We start from the raw sequence: 22,458 nt of genomic DNA on the forward strand, positions 1-22,458 counted from the left end.
ACTAATAAGCTCATGGCCACTTTTAGCAAGAAACTAAAGAAACTCTGAAATGCATTGAGTATAGCTGCCACTGCTGAGGATAGGGAGGACTCAGCTGGCAAGAAGGCACAATAAACATATTTTTAATCCCAAAATATAGACTTTTTTAAATTTATGGCGAAGTTTCATGAGGCAGTATACCAGGCAATAATCCTAAGCAAAAGTCACAACCAAGATGTCATCATTACATTGCAACTGATGCCTCTGGCCACAGTTGCTACAGATCACTGTTTATTGAAGTGTGGTCCAAGAATTGTCTTAATGAAGATCAACCAGTTGACTTAAAAATGCATATTCTAGGACCTAATCTCAAACCTACTGCATCAGCATGTAGGTGGCTCTGAAGTATGCTAAAATTTGAGAACCTCTGCCATGAATAGATACCAAAGGCAAGTGAGTTAGATAAACAGGGACATTTGGATCTCATTCTTTTACACTTTCTTTACCAATGACTTTCTGTGGCACTTTATTATGGGATAGGCTTATACACCCTCTTGCAACTCAGAAGAGGCCCAACTCAATTCTAGGTTTTGAGATCCCAGAATATTAAAAATGATGAGATACCAAAACATAATTATAAAATGAGTAAACTTGTGGTTGGTTTGACTCAAAATCAATTAACACATCAGTAGCATTCCCAGGCATTGGTAAAACCACCTAATATCTGTAATAGAAAAATTCAGATATTATTTGCAGAAGCAACAAAAATTATACATTATACATTACTCAGAAATAAATTGAACAAAAGATGTGTAAATTCTCTATGGAGAAAATTACAAATAGCTTTCGAAGAGCAAAAAGAAAAAGATCTGAGTAAATGAACAGATAGGATGAGAAACTCAATATTGTAAAGGTGATAGTAACTGCTAAAATTAATCAATTAATTCATTGCAATTTCAGTCAGAATTTCAAGGGTTTTGTTTTTTTTAGGAATTTAACTCGGTGATTTTAAGTTGATATAAAGTCAGTAAAGATTTAAGGTGATATGAAAAATAATAAACTAGAAGAACATACTCTAACATAGAGCAAAACTTAGCATTCTTCTTTGGAAATTAAAACAGTATGGTATTGGTTGAGAAATAGAAAAATATATGGGCGAACATGAATTAATTATCCTGAAAAGGGTGTGTGCAGATCAGTAGCATTGTAAATCAGTGGGGAAAAGATAAATAGGTAGACTAGTGTACAAATGTCTATGGGACAATTGCCTATCTATATGGCAAAAACAAAATTAGAGGAATGAAAGAAAGATGGCAGAATAAGAAGCCCTAGACTTCATTACCTCACAGAAATACCAACTTAACAAAAATATACAGTCCAAAAAGCCTTTATGAGAACTCTAGACACCAGTTAAAAAGTCACAGTACCCCATGCCAAACTCAAAAGTAAGAACAGCACCATTGAAGTGGGTAAGAGAAGCTATTTCATTTCAATTGCATCAGCCCTTCCTCCAAGCTACATAGTTCAGCATAATTAGGAGAAAAGTATAACTCATACCTTTTCCCCTGGGAGGGAAAGAGAAGAGTGGAATTTACATTCAATATTGTGGCTGTTCAGGGAATTGTTTGAGAGACTGATTTCTGTTTCACCTGACAGGAAGGCTTAATGGAACTGACACACTTTAGATAGCTAGGGGACACAGAGAACAAAAGAGAGCTCAATGACTCTTTGTAGCGCCAAAAAACCTGTAGTATCCTGGACAGACACCAGGAGAAAGATATTACAAGCTCCTGAAAAAGAAACTGGCAAACCTTTATAATTAAGAAATTGTATACACAAGCTCAGAGAAGACACATTCCCATAGAAGGTTTGAGAGGTCCCAGAATCTTTAGCCAGGCTGAAGTTCTTACCCTATATTAAGCCAGTCTATAACACTGGAGAGATGGCTGTATTCACAAATGCACAAATCACAACAAAAAGTAACAAATCATGTGCACACACATATATACACACACAGAGCAGGGAAATGTGGCTCAATGACATGAACAAAATAAATCTCCAGAAATCAACCCTTAAAAATGGAGATCTATGAATTACCTGACAAAAAATTCAAAATAGCCATCTTAAAGCACAATACACTATAAGAGAATACAGACAACCAAATGAAATCTGGAAAACTATGTATGAACAAAATTAGAATATCAATAAAGAGATAGAAACTATTTAAAAAAAACAAATAGAAATTCTGGAGCTGAAGAATGCAATGACTGAATTAGAAAATAAACTGGAGGGGTTCAACAGCAGATTTGATCAAGCAGAAGGAAGTATCACAAGAATGGGAAAACAAGCATCATATGTACTCACCATCAAATTGATATTAACTGACTTAACTGACCAACACTTAAGGGCACATATAGTAGCACATAGTAGTAACATTCATTAGGTGTTGGGCAGGTGGGAAGGGGGAGGACGGGATGGGTATATTCACACCTAATGGCTGCAGTGTGTACTGTCTGGGGGATGGACATCTTTGATGCTCTAACTCGGGTGGGTCAAAAGCAGTATATGTTACCTAAACATTTGTACCCCTGTAATATGCTGAAATAAAAATAGATTAATTAAAAAGAAAAAGTTAGCAAACTCCAAGACAGGTAATTTAAAATTATCAAATCAGAGGAACAAAAATAAAACAGAATGAAGAAAAGTGAAGACAGCTTAAGAAACTTTTGGAATACCATCAAGCAATATATTCATTATGGGAATTCTAGAAGGAGGACATAGAGAAAAAGGGGCAGAGAGCTTATTTGAAGAAATAATAGCCAAAAATTTCCCAAATATGAGAAAGAAAATGGACATTCAAATTTAAAAATCTCAAAGGTTTACAACTAAAATGAATTCAGAGGCCCATATCAAGACAAATTATAATCAAACCATGAAAAGTCAAAGAAAAAAAATCTTGAAAGAAGAAAGAGAATAGTAACTCATCATATACAAGGAAGCTTCCATAAGAATATGAGTGGCTTTCTCAGCAGAAATATTACGGGTCAGGAATTAGTGAGATGATGTATTAAAGACATGGGGGAAAAAACACCAAACAACTGCTAGCCAAACCTATTATATCCAGCAAAATTGTCCTTTAGAAATGAAGGAGAAACAAAGGCCTTCCAAGATAGATAAACAAAATCTGAAAGAGTTCATCACCAATAGACCTGCCTTAAAAGAATTGCTGAAGTCAATCCTTCAAGTTGAAACAAAACAATGCTACTCAACAATCCCAAACTATGTAAAAATATAAAGTTCTCTAGTAGAGGTAAATACATATATAAATATGAAATCCTGTATTAAAGATATGGTGTGTAAATCACTTTTAATTCAAGTATATATTTAAAAGATAAAAGCACAAAAATTAGCTATAACTATAAAACTATGTTAATGGCTACAAAATATAAAAAAGATACAATTTGTAACATTGGTAACAAAAACTATGTTGGAGGTAAATGTAAAGGAATAGAGTCTTTGTATGCAATTAAAGGTAAGTTGTTACCAGTTTTAAAAAGACTGTTATAACTATAAGGTGTTTTATGTAATTCCCATGGTAACCATAAAGAAAATACCTATAGAAGATGCAAGAAAGAAAATAAGAAAGGGTGCAAAGTAAGCTACTACAAAAATTAATGGAACACAAAGAAAAGCAATAGGAGAAGAAAAGAGAAATAAATGAGCCATAAGACATATAGAAAACAATTCACAAAATAGCAATAGTAAGTCCTTTCAAAGTAATAATTACTTTAAATGTAAATGCATTAAATTCCTCAATCCAAATATATAAAGTAGCTGAAGGGATGGGGAAAACATATCCAAATATATGCTGTTTACAAGACGCTCACTTTAAATTTAAGGACATAAGCTGAAAGTAAAATTATGAAAAAAGGGAGCAAGGTGGCCATACTTACATCAGAAAAAATAGACATTAAGTAAAAAGTGGTCATAAGAAACAAAGCTCATTATATAAAAATAACTTATATAGGGATAAAAGGGTCAATTCACCAGGAAGATATAACAATTATATATGCACTCAACAGCACCACACAATAATATATAAAGTAAACATTGAGAGAATTGAAGGTAGAAACAGTAATGCAATAATAGTAGATGTCAATACCCCCTTTCAATAATGGATAGATCAATAAGATAGAAAATTAATAGCCAAGACTAAGGACTTGAAAAATACTATAGACTAATTAGACAATGACAAACATATACAGAACACTCCACCCCACAACAGTGGAATACACAGTCTTCTCAAGCATACACAAAACATTCTCCAGGACTGCTATGGTCTGAATATTTGTTTTCCAAAAAATTTTGAAATTCTAACCCCCCCACACATTAGGAGATATTAGGTGTTATTAAGATATGCAGACTTTGGAATGTGACATGAGGGCACAGCCCTCATGAATGGGATTAGTGAGTGCCTTTATAAAATATATCCCAGAGAGATCACTTCTCCCCTCTTGCATGTGAGGTTACAGTGAAAAGACAACTGTCTAGAAAGCAAGTCCTAGGACAGCAAAGAAAACAATCAAAGAGGTAAAAATGCAGCCTATGCATTGGGAGAAAATATTTGCAAACTATATATCTCATAAGGGTTAATGTTCAAAATATATAAGAAACTCACATAACTCAATAACAAAAAACTAAATAACCCAGTTAAAAAAAGGGCAGAGGATCTGAATAGGCATTTTTCTAAAGGAGACATAAACATGGCCAACAGGTATATGAAAAGGTACCCAATATCATTAATTATCAGAAAATTGTAATCAAAACCACAGTGAAATATTACCTCACACCTGTTAGGATGGCTATTATCAAAAAGACAAGAGAAAAGTATTGGCAAGGGTGTGAAGAATAGGGCACCCTTGTACACTGTTGGTAGGAATGTAAATTGGTGTGGCCACTATAGAAAATAGTATGGAGGTAACTCAAAAAATTAAAAATAGACCGACCCTATGACCCAGAAATTTCTCTCTTGGGTATACACCCAAAGGAAATGAAATCAGCACCTCTTAAAGAGATCTGTGCCTACCTGCTCATTGCAGCATTATTCACAATGGCCAAGATATCGAAACAACCTAAGTGTTCAACAATCAATGAGTGAATAAAAAATTATGCACATATATAATTCAGCCTTATCAAAGGAGACAGTATCATCAGCAACAATATGGATGAACTTGGAGGACACTATGTTAAGTGAAATAAGCAAAAGATGGAAAAACACTGTATGATCTCACTTATTATAGAATCTAAACAAACAGGGAAATCAAATATATAGAAACAGAGTAGAGGTACAGGAAAGGAGAGGAAATAGGAAGAAGTAGGTCAATGGATGCAAAGTTGCAATTACGTAGGATGAAAAAATCTAGAGATGTAAGGTATAGCATGAGAACTATAGTTAATAAAATTGTATTATATACTGACAATTTGCTAAGAGAGTAGATTTTAGATGCTCTTACCACACACACACACACACACACACACACACACACACACACACACACACAGTAACTTTGGAAGATGATTGATCTTCCAAAAACTTTAGACAAAAACCTTTACTATATGTTTTACAGTGTGGTCACCACATCAAAATTAAAAAAAACAAAAACCAAAAAACAAAAAACTTAAAGGTCCATCAACAGAGGAAAAGATAAAGAAACTGTGGTATATGTTTACAATAGAATATTATTCAGTCCTAAAGGAAATCCTATTGTATGCTACATGTATGAATCTTAAGGACATTATACTAAGTAAATAAGCCAGTTACCAAAAAAGACAAATACTGCATAATTCCATTAATAAAAAGTATCTGAAATAATCAAATTTTTACAAACAGAAAGTAGTAAGACCTGGTTGTCAGGTCTAGGGAAAAGAAAAATGAGAGTCATTCAATGCTTGTAGAGTTTCAGTTTTGTAATATGAAAATTATCTAGAGATCTATAGTACAGAAATATGTATATAGTTAATACCACTGTACATTTAAAAATTAAGTGGGCAAATTTTATATTATGTGCTTTTAACTAAAACAAAATTAGATTTATATTCATATCCTATACAAAATTCTTTTATATTTTAAATTTTTACCTTGAGTAATTTGAAGCTTTTGACACATGCATGCCTGCACATATACTTTGTCTATCTTTATTTTATATATATAAAATCTTTTTTGTTTATTTATTTATTTATACTTTAGCATATTATGGGGTACAAGTATTAAGGTTACATATATTGCCCATGGCCCCTCTCCCCCCTCGAGTAAGAGCTTCAAGCATGTCCATCCCCCAAATGTTGCACATCTTACTCATTGTGGTTGTATGCACCCATCCCCTCATCCCCTCTCCCACCCTCCCAACACCCAATAAATGTTACTCCTATATGTCTACTTAGGTGTTGATCGTTAATACCAATTTGCTGGTTAGTACATGTGGTGCTGGTTTTTCCATTCTTGAGATACTTCACTTAGTAGAATGGGTTCTAGCTGTATCCAGGAATATACAAGATGTGCTATATCTTCATTGTTTCTTAAAGCTGAGTAGTACTCCATGGTATACATATATCACATATACATTCTATTAATCCACTCATGAATTGATGAGCATTTGGGTTGTTTCCACAGCTTATTTCATATATATAAAATCTTAATAGTACAAAAATCATAAACTCTTATAGCTTTGTGGAACTGCCCTTCACCCCAATTTTGATCACCCCCCTGCTATAAAACTGGACATTTTATTGTAGGAACTTTTTCTGCTTCTCCACAGAGACAAATATCTGTGTTACAGGAATCTGATGACAGACTAATATTACTGTTAGTAAGAGAGGAACACTTCGGCATCAATAATTTAGACTTTTAAGCTTTCAACATGGCCTGTGGAAAAATTGACTTGACCTTTGTCCAAGGGCTGCTGAGTCACTTTCTAATGACTTCTCATTTACTGCATTCCCAATGCAGTTCCATGACCATGCATCTCAACAGTAGAATCCTAAATTTGAGACTATTTCACAGAGAACTGAGATTTCCAATGAGCTACATGATGAGGATTCAGAGCAGGTCATACAGAATCAATAAAAAGCTTTTCTACAACCTGCACAACCCTTAGTAAAATTTGTCCCTAATTGATCACTGTGCCTACTTGAGCACATGACCAGAAATGCTGTGACACTCCTCCCACTGAGAGGTGTGGGTCTGTATTTCTTTCCCTTCAATCTGAGCAGGCATGTGTCTGCTTTTCCAACGAAATATGATGAAAGGACACTAGAGGATTTCTGATGGTAGGTCAGAGAAGATACTGAAGCTTCTTCCTTGTTGAAGGAGATGTGCACTCCAGAGCACTGAGCTTCCTGTGAGAAGTTAGACTATCTTGAGGCCACGGATGCCTATAGTTTGTGAAGAGGCTGTATGTGTGCTCTCCAGGAGACAGTGTCAGTTGAGCCCAACCTTTAAGTCATCCCAGCCCAGGGACAAGACATGGAAAAGGATTCAGTTGTGGGGATAGTTAGCAGCCAATCCTCACAGTAATAAGTTTACATGGTCATATGGTCATATGTGTTTGTAACATTTGCAAAAGTAAAATAATTCAATTGGAAAAAAAAATGCTCTGATTTATATTCCAAATATTGTATTTGAGTACTCTTTTTTTTTAAGAACCCCCCCCCCAAACTGTATACACTTTAGCAGTATAAAACCTGTATCTACCCTACTAATAAATTGTGGTGTGCCAGAGATCTTATAAACATTCTCCATGGGGCTGAGTATAATTAATAAATGTCATCAAATATCAGAGAATTTAAAAACAGAGAGAAAGAAACCCAAATCTTCTGACACCATAAAGTGAGGAAGTTGAGGAAGTTGGCTCTCTGATCTTTTAACATAATAAGTTACTTTAAAATGCACTCATTCATTCATTCATTCAACATGCATTCACTAGGCAGTGGTTACTACCTAAGGGTCCTATTACATCTTGAGTTAAGCCTTCCTATAGCTGGTTCCTGTTTCTAGATTTGTGGAGGTGAAAGGGACATTGAGATGCAGAGAATAAAGGGTACAGCTGAAGCCCTCTCCAAGTGGAGCATCTGGAAGGCAATTAGACCTTGAATATGTAAACTCATACCCTCCACCAGCCCCATCCTCGGGGCTGATCAGAGGCACTATGTCTGGTCAATAAGTGATCTGTGTACTTTTGAGAACTACCTATCCTATTTTGATTCTCACACACTTATCGGAATGTTTCTTTCTAAAAAAATCTCTGTCCTAAAAGATAGTATAAAAATTGAAGGCTCTTAAACCTGCAAAGAAAATAGCCAGCAACAGATATGGAGATAAATTGTGAGGCCTTCAGTATGTAGAAATAAATTTAGACAATAATTTTGCTGTCACAAAAAAGAGAAGACAAATGAAAAAAAAAATCAGACCATTTTGCTTTATTCACATACCTCACCCTAAAATATTTTTTAAAAATAAGTTAGTCCTATTTGAATCTATTTGAAGGCTGAATGCATATATCACAGTTCTCAAGGCAGGGCTCTCCTGGTATTCTATTATATTCTCCTCAACAGCTTTGAGCTTTAGAGTCAATCAGGAAGGGAAATCTAAAGCTGATTTGATTAATAAAATAAAGAGAAGCAGCTGTAGTCCAGGCAGCATGAATACCCACCTTCCTGCTTACCATGCAATGTTGTTGACCATCTTCCTGAGGGATCCACCAATGCCTGGTGCCCTGCCCCAGATGAAGGAAGCTAGGGGTGGCCCAGGCACATGCGGCAGCATTGTTGGAGCAGCAGCCCACGCCTTCTCTGAGTAGGACACAAATGTTCTGGTTCGTGACAGTCACCCAGAGGAGATTTCCTGCAGACACACATGAGAGGCAGGAGATGAAAATTGTGAGACACCCCAGAGCCCTAACAGCACCCAAGCAAGTTTTTCAGACAGAAGGAGGATGATAGAAGGACTGAGACATGGAAGAGCTCTTGTTGTTCTTGCTCTACCCTACTTCCATGTCTGGGGAAATGTAGTCTGCTTTCTGAATTTTAAGGTTGTATCAAAGCTTTGCATCCTTCTTTCTAGAAGGGAGGATTGCTTTGACCACCCCTTGCCTTCTCTCAGGGATTCTGAGAGATAGGAGAATTTAATAGGCAATGGTTGATTCCCAAATTTTTGATAACTCCAGTTTCATCTGCTCCTCTTGAATAGGACTTCATAGAGCTCCTCGGCTTCTTTCTGTCTCCTTGAGCCACATGTATAACCCTAAGAATTTACCTAGAGTTTGGAATGGGTATAAATTCTGTGATATCCTCTCCACAAATTAGGATTTGATCAAGAATTCAATTGGAGAACGTTCCAAATAGACGGAGGGTCGTTCTGTATTGTATTTGGAGAGTGAAGGTTTCCCCCAAGCTGTGAGTCAGGGCTGACAGGCAGAATAAAAATGCAAACGTCAGACTCCTAGCCCAGTGCTGCCTGGTCTAACAACAACAACAACAACAACAACAACAACAACAACAACAACAACAACAAAATCAACATTATTGATTTACCTTAAGCGGAAAAAAGTACAATACAAAATAAGTCTCTCTTTGCCAATCCAGACATCAAAGATATAAAAAGTCAATCCTGGGGAAAGCGTTAAAATTTAACAATGCTAAAATAAAGAAGAATATTTCCAGATATTTCCATGTTTTCACGATATGCTGAGTTAAGGAACTGAAAATCTTAGGAAGACTGTAAAAGTGTTGGAATTATGATGAACCTCATCCAATATTATAATAAGTAGTAACCTCAAATGACTTTTATTTCAAAGGGTATTCCAATAACCAATGCAAAAGGAATTGTCCTAGTTTCTATAAGGATAGTTCAATCAGGGCCACCACTGGCCTACACGGTGGCTTTGTGTGAATTAGAAAAGGTATCCTTTCTGGGTAGGGGCAGCCCACATGGCACTCAGCAGGTGATAGGGAGCAAAAGCTGGATTTCAGCCCCTTTCCACCTTGATCTCAGTGCAGGGTTGCACAGCCTTAAGTTAACATAGGTTAAAGACCTATTCCGAAATGGACGAAACCCAGGCAGGAAGTCTCAAGAAACATGAAGAACTTGATTTAAAAAGAACTTTCTTGTTCCAGTAGAAGCCTTCATCAAAACTAGCCTTGGATCTTTTACTTAATTACTGTAGATCTCTAGTTCTTAAATTCTTTCTCACACAAACTTTCAGGAATTTTCAGAAATATTTATCCAAGTGCACCAAGAGGGAGAGTAAGGGCCAAGGCATAGACTTGTAGTTTCCTCATCAGTTATTCCTTTACTTCTCAACAAAGATTTCGCAAAATAGAATTTGCATTTGCTTGGGGAATTTACTTTGTTTTCAAAGACAAATGAGACTCTCTCAAAGGAGGCTGCCACATAGATTTTACATTTCAGATATATCACCTTTGCCAATATGTTTGCAAAACACAGGGGAGTATGCAGCCTTCTCTCCATCTGGAACCTCAAGTACAACATAAGAAAGAGCTGAATGTGTAGAATAACATCAACCAATTAAAGCTAAAGGAAATGAACAGGTCACTGATATTCTAATAGGTCTTTGCAGGTTTTTTTTTTACCCTATGAAAGAAGGCATACTCATTATAAAACATCCAAACAATACAAAATATATGGGGTAGAAAATAAAAGTCCCCTTCACTTTCTCCCAAATCTCATTCCTCTCACCAGTGTAAACCACTGTTAATAAGTGAATGTATATGTCTAGATTTGTTTCTAAGAAAGTATGCATTTATCTATACACACATCTTTAGGTATCATTTAAGTAAACTTTTTAATTGACTACAACACACACATACAAAAATATGCATATCATAATTTTGAAGCATAATGAATTGTTATAAAGTGAACATACCAATATAATCATCACCCAAATCAAGAAATAGTTCATTATGAGCACCTCAGAGGTCCCCAAACATTCCCTCTCAATGTATATATGGATTTTGTGCATAAATGCAATCATAAGATACACATTTTTGTGTCATTTATTTTTTCCACTTAATATTTTTTATTCCAAGAATCTGCAGACTTGTTAAACCGCTGTAAAATTTTCTTTAGTACAGGCTTAATATAAGTTATTTAACATTACCATTGTTAGGCTGAACCCAGAGGCTGGTGGGAGGTTCCATGAGATCTTTCCCTTTAAATAGGTCAGTGACCCTTTTGAAGCTCAACCCAAACTCCACTCTTTTAAGAGCCCACCCAAACCGGACTATAAAAGCCCTAGACACCAGCCATTTTGGGGCTGACGCCATCTTGGCCTCAGCTCATCTATAGGCAGACGTTAAAATAAACTTTCTTTTCCTTCATCTTGGCCTCGTGCTTTCCTCCCTCAGTGTTTCTAACAACCATATGAATAGATATTTAGTTTAGTAAATTGATCTTATATACAATTTTAAGCCCAGGGTTTTCAATTCTTTGTTTTACTAAAATAAAAGCCATTCTTTTTAATGTTTATTTTACCAAAAAAAAAAAAAAACCCATATTGCTAACTAATAATTTTTCAAACATAAGATTTCAATAACCCACAGATCAAAAGGGGCCTTCCAAAGACCATCCATATTTTCCTCTGAATGATCTTTGTAAATACTGTTTAATGACAAGGTAAGCAGACTGTCTTTGTTTCTTGTCTCTGTCTTTCAGAGACACAGGTATGTCTGGCCAGGGCATGAATAAGGCCAATCAGTGCTGCAGTTTGAGTCCTAGAGCCAGTTCTCTCTGGGAGAAAAGATTCTGATTTCTGGCACTTGCCAAGTTCTATGGTTATCAATACTTCCACCATGACTGATTTCAAGTGATCAACTTGATGTCAAGGAACATAGAGTTGGGGAAAGATCCAAACAATTAAGCTCTTTTAAGATGACTCCATCACACCCCTGCCTAGAGTCCTAAGGGAAGAGAGTACCATGCAACTGCAAGAAAAGGGGTTAGAGGGTACTAGTTTCACATGTAAAATAAAGTAATAGTAATTTTAAAAGACAATAATTTCCAATGGTGAGGAGAAATAAAAAATGCCTTGGTCATTACTTTGAATAGGATTGGAGTGTCCAAGAAGTTCCATTTTGTTTTCATAGCCACATGATACATGGTATGAGTGGTCAGTCTATCTGTCCATTTGAGACAGATAACTGGCAGGTAATGCTTTAGGTACTGCTTTGGGCATTGCTGCAACATTACCTAACTGAGTCAGGAAGTCTCAAAACAATTACCCTCATCAAAACAGAATGGAGGCAGGACGAGTTCCAACCAATTAGAACCAAGATGATGGAGAAATAGAGGGCGTCACCCTGATTCCAGGAAAACACCACCCCTTCCACGAATATTCCAGCCCTTGTTTAGCCTATAATTAAGCCATTGCTTAAATAGAAAGGCAACAGGAACCAGAGGGCCAGTTGTCTTTGGCAAGGAGAACTTGTCTCTGCTCTATCTGTGGAGTACATGTCCTATAGTTTCTGAATACATCTCGCTTTCACTTTATACTGTTGGCTCACTCCTGAACTCTTGCTTGTGTGAAACCAAGGACCCACTTGGACTTCAAGAGGCTCCCAACATTGGGAGACACTTTCCTGTGTCACATTCAACAGGTAAATTTTAACTTTCTGTCAATATAATAATCATGGGTAATAGTGGAAATATGTATATTGTGGAATTTCCCTTTTCCTGGCTTGCAGCATCAGTTGGGAGAGGACACAACCCACAAAAAAACAACAGAAATTGAGATAGTGTCTTCTCAAAACTAACTGACTTCAGTCAAAGTAAATTTATTTTGTGCCTACCACATCCCAAGCGCCATTCTGGGTGTTCCTGGAGACTGGTAAACAAGAAAGGGAAAGTTAATAGAAGAGAGCTTTGAAAAGTAAAGCAAGGTTATGAAGGTGAAGAATACTCATTTAACACCCTGATGTTCAGAAATTATACTAAACTGAGGGAGGGAGCAATTGATGGTGAGTGGGGAGATTTAAAGCCTTTCTAAGCAAGGTACAAAATCCAGAAACCATAAAATAAAAGACTAATAAATTTGATCACATAGATAAAATTCCTAAATTGTAGAAGTATTCTGTCGACCAAGTGTAAAACAAACCAACAAACCCAGATCTCTCACACAGCAAGGATGATCCTTCTGTTGATACCTCTCACTAACTCTATTATTCTACTACTGCCTATATTTGTTTGCTAGGGCTACCATAACAAAATACCACAGACTGGGTGGCTTAAACAACAGAAGTTTATTTTCTCACAGTTCTGGAGGCTATAAGTACAAGATCAAGGTACCAGCAAAATTGATTTCTGGTGAGACCTCTCTTCGTGTTTTGCAGATGGCTGCCTTGCTGTACATGCACAAGCAGAGAGAGACCTCTCTGGTGTCTGTCTCTTCCTTTTCTCATGAGAGGGACCCTATTAGATTAGGGCCCCACTTTTATGACCTCTTTTAATCTCCTTAAAGACCCTATCTCCAAAAGCAATCATTTTGGGGATTAGGGCTTCAACATACGGATTTTGTGGGGACACAAGTCAGTCCATAACACTGCCATAACAAATTACACAAATTTAGCAGCTTAAAACAACACAACATTATTATCTCACAGTTCTGTGAGTCAGAAGCTGGGACTGGCTGATTCAGATTGGTTTCTCTGCTTGAGGTTTCACAAAGATGAGATCGTGGTATTGTCTTGCCAGGCTCTGGAAAGTATTTCTCAGCCACCCAGCTCACCCAGTTTGTTGGAAGAATCAGTTCCTTACAGTTGCGGTTCTCTGTTTCCTTGGTGGCATTCATCTATGGGCCATTCTTAACTCCTAGGGTCCCCTGTCAGGTCCCTGTATGTGAACTCTCCATCTTGGAGTCAACAATAGTGCATCACATTCTTCTCATACTTGAAATCTCTTTGATTTTTTGTTCTGTGGTTTTAAGGGGTCATATGATTAATCTGGCCCACGTATATAAACCAGGGTCATCTCCCTGTTCTCCATGCAACATAAAATGTTTATAGATTCTAGGGATTAAAACATGAACATTTTGGGGGCCCATTATTCAGTTTACCATGATAGCATATATATTAGAGCTTCAAATCTCTCTTAAGAGCAATATCTGGAAACAACATTATACAATAGTGGTAATAAAAGATTTTGATATTCTCGCCTTATGAGAATAGTTCTAGTATTTCATCATTCAGCATAATGCTGGCTTTTGACTTGAAATTTGTGTGTATGTGTTGGGGGGCTGTTTGAGTGTATATCTGACTTTCCTACTAATACATGTATATTAAATAAACCCACTTTTTCCTATTTTCTAGATTTTAAAAATCAATGATAGACCTTAAACATTGCCAAATGCCATTTTAGCATCTATGATAATGCTTACTTTTAACATTTTTAACTTATTAATATGGTGCATTTATTACATTAATAGTTTTCTCATTATTGAATTATGCTTGCATTCTGAAGTTGTAATACATGCCTAAATTCATACTATGTTGAGACTTTTTGCAGATAGCTTTCTATTTCATCTTGCTATGTTTTTATTTGTTTTATGTTCTCATGAGAATTGGAATGATTCTTTTCTCTGTGCTCTGGAACTGTTTAAATTATTATACAAGTTATCTGTTCTTTAAGAGTTTAAAAGTATTCATCTGCAAAACTATTAAGGCTTGGCACATTTTGAGGGAGAATAGCTTTAATAATAATTTTCTTAAATTTTCTTCTTTTTGGGTCTCTTTAGATCAGTGCTTCACTTAAAAAATCTAGTCTGTTACCACAGTTTATCACTCATAAAACATCTATACACATACTTTGAATGAATATCATACATGTATATATGTATATGTCATATCATATATATCATATCATATCATATGTGTGTGTGTGTGTAATATATTTAAAGGCTTTAATGTGGCTAGTGGACTTGCTTCTTGCTCACTATTTTCTTTAGGTGAAATTCACAATAACACTACTCATATGGGAACAAAATATGTCTAAACTCTTTTACTAATATTCATAGTAGAGAAACATACCTCTCAGAAGTATGTTTATGAGAATGAAAATGAGATGTTAAAGCAATTTCATCAAATTCTTGATATTAATTCATAAATTTTTTCTAAAAGGAAGAAATAAAACTGTATTTTCAAAATCTATTTTCAAGTTTTCATTAGCACTCAATTCTAATAACTTGCCCTTTAATGTTACAAATTTATGTTGTCTCTCCTGATGAAAAAAATGGATTCAAAACTAATAAATTTCCTAGAATTGATTTTCTTTTGATAGAAAATAAATTTCAAAACATCCTATCAGAATGGAAGGTTTTCAAAGATAATTTTTTTCAAGTGTCCAAAATACAAATCATAACCTACTTCAAGGTGAATTATTGTTAAATTATGGAACATGTCACAATGGTTTGTTGAAACTATTCTTCCAAGCTTTTAGCTTTCATTTTTCTTTTTTATCTTATCTGCCATTGAAAAACGTGTTGCATTCTTTTATTGTGTGTGTGTAAGTATTAACATCATTAACAATGCATAATATATTAAGAAAAGTTAATCTGGCTGTCCATTTTGCATCTTTAAAATGCTGGGACCAAAACATTAAGAGATTTTTCCACAGCTCAAACATTCTCAACAGAATTTTCCACTTGATACTCCTTTATGTCAGCATTCAGTAATAGTTGTTTATGATCAACTTCCATGATAAATTAAATAAATAATCTAAAAGTTAACAAACTAACCTTTATGTAATTCACAATTTTACTGCATTAGTAAGCACACTTTGTAGGTCAGCTGACATTTTTCATGGCAAGACTTTTCTCAATGAAGAAAGCAGTATGTTGATTTATATGTTAGCAGTATGTTGACCTATGGTAGTCATTGATTATACTGTACATTATAGCCAGTATTCTTATTATGTTTCTTGATGTGTGCAAATAATACAGAATGTTTTCCTGCCATTGCAGCTGCATCACCAAGTCATATTCCTACACGAAATTTAAATTTCTAACCACAGTTGCTGACAAAAATAGACATGATTAAAAATTAAAGTGATTGCAAAAAGTAACAAATTATAAAAAGAAATAAATGCTTACTTTTTCTCATTATTTGAACATTCTGGGTTGCAGTTGATGGTTATCTTAAAATATCACATTACTTTCTTGAGGGATCTATTTTTGATAGGCTATTTTATTCCATGCTCTCGAATCAATTAACAGTGTTTTAAATGGTTTCCTTGGGTTGATGAGTATTTAATCATATTATCTACAAATAATATGCCTTCTTTCCAATATTTATACTTCTCATTTCTTTCTCCTTTTTAATTGTATTGGGCAGTCCATCCAGAGTAGTATTAAACCAGAGTTTGTTCACCTTCAGCACTATCGAGATTTTTGTGTTGGACAGTCTTTGTTGTGGGTGAAGGGGAGGACTGTCTTATGCATTGTAGAATATTCAGTGGCATCTCTAGCCTCTTACTAGGTGCCAGTAGCAACATGATGTTGTCAAAATCTAAATTGGGAGTAAGGAGCAGAGAGGATAGAAGTGAAAAGTGTACACTGAAGAGTAAGATTTCTGTAGAGGGGTATAATTCATTGCTAAGCCACTTTCATATTCTTTTTGAATTATTATATGTAAATATTTACTTACTTAGAAATCAGTTATACAGTATAATTTCATCTATTACAAATCCTCAGAAATAAAGAGTATAGGAAAGCTTTCAAAATTATCAGAGTTGTTATTTCTGAGTAGAGGATTTTTAGGAATTTTTTTAACTTTTTAAAATATCTGTTTTATGATTTGTCAGATTCATTTCTTAAAAATTGAGCATATGTATCTTTATAATAAAATGATATCATTTAAATATCAATACACATAATCAGGTAGGTGCTGCATGATCATAATTATGTTAAAATCTAGATCATTAGAAAATCCAATAAAATATTAAAGATATTTATTTATGGATTAGATAATTTTTTTGTATTTTCTAAATGTTTTATAATAAACATGTTATTCTTACAGTGGAAAACACTTTTATATCTTTAAAGGAAATGTTTTTAGAGGCTAGACCTTGATAAAAGCCCTGAAGTATGGTTATAGGAGTAAGTTGTTGAACAGAGTTAACATCTCTGGAAGTATCATATGATGAAAAGAAATCCAAAAATGTCCAAAATTGCCATGTAGTCAGTCAGCTTTATCTCCTAGGAAATAGAGAGCATATATGTGATTTCCTATTATAAATATAGACTAGTTACCAGAACCAGCCACATAATTTCAAGATTGCAACAGCAGAGCTTTAAAAAAAAGATGATGGGGGCTGTCTTCTGAGCTCAGGACTCTGTGCAACTGCACAGGCCCTGTGCCCATGAAGCTGCCAATGTAGAATTATTTTTTGATTAAAAAAATGGTGGGGTTTGGGAGAATACATTACTTTTACAGTTCATGATAGATAATGAAAAGTATGCCCTAGATTTTAGAAAGAGAGACTTAAAAAAATTAGATAAAAAGTGAGTATGACTTCAGAACTTGGATCTTGGGGCTATGGAAAGACAATTTCAGGGAGTTGGAAGGTCTTGAAAATTTTAATTCTGATTTCAAAAATTGCAAGTGATAAAATGAAGGGCAGCTAATTATATAGCAAACATGCTGATTATACAGGCCTCCTCAGATGAGTTCAAAGTTTAAAAGAGTCAAACACAAGATAAAAATAAGGGCATAAAACCAAATGAGAGTGTCAGGGGAGACTATAGTCCTACAGAACAAGACCAGGATGAGTAAAGCTCAGAATGATCTGAATCTTGGGGGCGGGGGCAGGGGGGGGGAAGTTTACACATTCACACAGAAAGTCTCTTTGTAGCTATCTTAGAACAAGAACAAGGAAAGGATGGCAGCCAAAAGCTAATGCATTACAGGCATAAAGTGAAAACTTTTGGATTATAAAGTCATAGGAATGCCTTTACCACTGTTTGACTAGCTAAATTTTGAGGATATCAAGTGTTAGATAGGAATTGGCCTGAGGAAAATTTTTTGATACATTTTCCAAAATTCTGTTTTAGACTGTGTTCTCAACATATGAGTGACTTATATCAAGCCAGACTAATTAATTAGATGAACCTTGCTTGAAGCTGAGAGACAATAAATATTTTTAACAAATTGAATAAAGACAGAACCATTATCTTAATAACTAGAATCATAGGTCAGATTTGATAAGATGAGTAAGACCAAATATAAAGTGCTAAAACTTGATTAAAAAGTCATCTCCAAATATATAATGTAAGAAAGACATGACTTACCAACAATAACTTCAGGATTTAGGTTAGTCCAAAATTGATGTGATTAGATTAAACGTGGAAGTATACTATTTAATAACAAGTAAGATGACAGTGTTCTTGCTATATCATACGTATAGTACTGGTTATAATTCTAAGGACCACAGTTGAAGATGGGGATATCCCTAAAATATAGCCAAATAGAAGAGGCTAAAAGTATGATGAGACTAATCCACAGTGAGTATATGGAGCAAGAGGGACTCTCATATATCCTGTCTGGGGTTGTGTTCACCTTAGAAAATAACTTGATCTCATCTAGTAAAGTTAAAGCTATGCGTATCCTATGAGACAGCATTTCTGCTTCTAGGTGTATATCATGGAGTAATACTTGTGGGCACCAAGATTCATGATCCGGAAGGCTCATGGCGGGATTGTGCACAGTAATACACCACTTGGAAAGTTCCCAAATGTGCCCCAACTGTAACATAGATAGAAGAAATGGATAGATGAGAAACCCACAGACTATAATAAAAATAAAATGTAGCTACACTTATCCATATGCATAAATTTTATAAACGCTATGTTGAGCAAAGAAATTAAGACACAAATGGATCTACATACTGTATGTGCCCATTATACGAAACTCAAAAGAACCAGGTAAAATTAAGCTAAAACATTTAGTGATGTATATTTAGGTGAATAAACTATGGAAAAAAAAAAAAAACAAACCAGAAGTAATTACCTTAGAGGTTAGGATAGCATTTTTCTCTGGAGGGATAAAGAAAGTGAATGGATGTATTGGAGGCTTTGCGGATGTGGCAGTACTCTGCTTGTTATCCTGGGTAGTGCTTATACACAGGTTTATAAACATATATTATGCAAGAATGTACATTGATTAGACTGTACATTATATCTAATATGCACATATCTTGAAAGGTTAAAAAATATAAGCCTTCAAATTGTGTGAAGATGTTAAAAAATATTTCAAGGTATAAAAATTGGGAAAGAGAAAACTCACAGAGAGCCTGATAGTTACCTTTAGATCTTTTTTATTGTTTTTCACTTATTTATATTTTTCCCATTTATACCAATTTTTGCTTTTTATAATGTTACAACACACTCCAGGACGTTTATTGCCTCCAATTCCTAATTTTCAGTTTTCTACTTTGGCTAGTTTATGTGGATTCTCCCTGAGAGAGAGAATTTAACACTTTTTGAAAGAACACTAACATTTTGGAAAAATTGACATTCAAAAAATGTACATCATTTAAAATACAAATGTTACTTTGATGACTAAAAAACTGTAAATTGTTATCAACTATTTTGCAATTTTCCTTGCCATCCTCTGATACAGAATTGGTTTCTACCAAATATTAAATACAAATGCTTATTCTCTAACCATAACAGGTTTAAAGGAGGAAAAACTCTAATGGTGAATCTGAAAACAACTGGGACAAAGTTGGGATCAGTTCACCCAAATCAAAAGCTTTCTCAAGTCAGCATACTACGGTTCTCTTGACCACAGTGTTTATTGTCAGTGAATCCTCACCATTCCTTTTATTTTATTAAATTTCATAATATTACGGGGGGGTACAAACATTTTTAAAGACTATTATGCTATGGAGGAAATTTAAAGACCATTATGCTATGGAGGAAATTTTGTTTTTGTTTACTTCATATGCCTCTTCTTTTGGGTTCTGAGACCTGTTTTTCTGGCAATAACTCCTTTCCACTTTTACTTCATTCACATGGTTGACAGCACCCATTATGATATTGTGTGATCCCCGCCACACCTCCTCACTTCCCCCACCCCACATATCCTCAGTAGATTAGCCGAAAGAATATCTGACTCAGGTCTTAGGAGTCCTTTCTCTATACATTTATATTTAGGACCCAATAGGATAACTAAAACTTATTGGTTGAAGTTACAGGGTAAAAGGTTTGACTATAATGAAATAATGTATTGTTACAGAGCCACTTTCTCATAAGGTACTTACAGCCAGCTGCCTGGAGGTGTTTGGTGTGGGCTGAATGCCTAAGAGACAAATGCAAACAATAAACTATAAGAACAGATCAAACCTTTCAATTTTGCAAAAACAACCAAAATCTCTGTGAAAGTTCTTAAACACACAATATAAATATATGTTATTTTGCATGCATCCTCTTTTACCAATTTTAAATGCCTCTATTTAAACTCAATTTTTCCTTAACCTTGAAACATATAATTCCTCTCCTCAAACTTCTAGTCAATACTTTTGATATAAGATTAATTTAGCTCACAGTTAGATTTAAGAACTGTTACTATTACTATGTTGTCTCTTTTTCATTCTGTTTAACCTCTTTATATTTTCATTTATCTCTTGACTTCAACTAGGTAAGCATGTTTGTCATTTTTTGTGTTGTATTGTCAAACACATAACTATTTCTATCCTACTATACCTTTTTATTATCTCCTTAAGAAGGGGGAAAAAAGGTTTATAAACAAGCATAATGTGCTGAGCTTAAATACCAGGATTATATGTTCTAAGATGAGAAACCAACATGACAGAACTACCATTGAATAAACAATATTAATTATTGGTGATATATTTTCTTTGATGGATGACATAAAAATTATCAAGTGAGAAGCCTCATTAATTCATTAGAAAGACTGTGTGCTGAAATTTAGATTGTTATCATAATGATAAAAAATTACCCCTATGTCGCATTGCATTATATAAAAAGAGAGAGAAATATTAAGGGATGAGATAAATGTGGTTTAAGTGTCCCCCATTATTTGAAATAATCAGCTAGTTCTTTCAACTGTAGGATGGAAATACAAAGTTGTTTTTTTAGTATAGGACTTTTTGAAGTTGTTCTTTAAGATTCAAGAGATATTTTTCCCCAACTTGACTTTTATTTACCTATTATCTGGACATAACCACCAGAATATTTCAATTTGGGATAATAATTTAGATTCTAGTATTTTTATTCCCAGCTTTTATTGTCATATTATGTGTATATATATATATATATACATATATATATATATGTATATGTATATGTATATATACACACACACACATATGTATTTTAAAAAACACTGTTAAAAGAAAACTGCTTGGAAATCCATAATGATTACATTTTTCCCAAATTTTACAAATAAATTACACAATTGCACAGATTGTTAAACAATTCTTCCATGTAAATATATTTTTAAATGTTCTAGAATTATTATTTAATATCTGAAATTAGGAAATGTTAGAGTGGAAATAGAGGAAGAGAAAGAATTTGTGACATTACCGTACCTGTGGTAGGCAGCCTCTAAAATGGCCCCGTGATCCCTACTTCCTGATATTTGTATGTTATCCACTCCCTTTGAATGTGGGCTACCCATATCAACTTTTAATTAACAGAATATGGCAAAGTGATATGACATCATTGCTAAGATTAGGTTAGAGAAACACTGTGGCTTTCATCCTGGGCGTGCTAGAACCAACATGGCCATGAAAAACAATCTCAGGTCACCCTCACTGCTCATCACACCCTGCGTATGATGTATTAGCATACCAAAAGAAACTCCCACCAGCGCCATGACAGTTTACAAATGCATGACAATTCCTGGAAGAGTTTGCCCAGGCTAGAATGCCATGGTGTCAGCCTAGCCCACAGCAACCTCAAACTCCTGGGCTTAAGCAATCCTTCTGCCTCAGCTTCCCGAGTAGCTGGGACTACAGGCATGCACCACCATGTCTAGCTAATATTTTTAGTTGTCCAGCTAATTTCTTTCTATTTTTAGTAGGGTCTTGCTCTTGCTCAGGCTGGTCTCGAACTCCTGACCTCAAGCTATCCTCCCACCTCAGCCTCCAGGAGTGCTAGGATTACAGGCATAAGCCACCGCACCTGGCCTGTTGGCTTACTCTTGAATTCTTTCTCGTTCAAAGCAAAGAACTCACTTGGCTTTTAAGCTGGACCCCAGTGTTGGGGTCCACTTTCCTGTATCATGAAGACAAGAACAATTTCTCTTTTAATCACCACTGTAAAATCAGTGAACAATACAATGCCGGCATATTGCAGAGACAATAAATATCTGCTAAATATTGTTGAATGCATATACTAAAAGCAGAAATTGTCGGAACTCACCTGTAATAAGATAGATAGATTTGGGTTGAGA

General features: G+C 34.9%; 1 long non-coding RNA gene across 1 annotated transcript in view; it reads right to left on the bottom strand.

Annotated features, from left to right (window-relative positions):
• LOC142873718 (uncharacterized) overlaps positions 1-22,458 on the bottom strand; it is a 42,870-nt gene that overhangs the window by 19,347 nt on the left and 1,065 nt on the right. Inside the window, exons 2-3 of the long non-coding RNA XR_012921669.1 lie at positions 20,303-20,340; positions 8,688-8,878 (exon numbers count right to left, since the gene is read on the bottom strand). This is a non-coding gene — a long non-coding RNA (uncharacterized LOC142873718). The remainder of the gene's footprint in view (positions 1-8,687; positions 8,879-20,302; positions 20,341-22,458) is intronic.

This window comes from Microcebus murinus, chromosome 11 (assembly GCF_040939455.1).
Source record: "Microcebus murinus isolate Inina chromosome 11, M.murinus_Inina_mat1.0, whole genome shotgun sequence".
NCBI classification, from domain to species: domain Eukaryota; kingdom Metazoa; phylum Chordata; class Mammalia; order Primates; family Cheirogaleidae; genus Microcebus; species Microcebus murinus.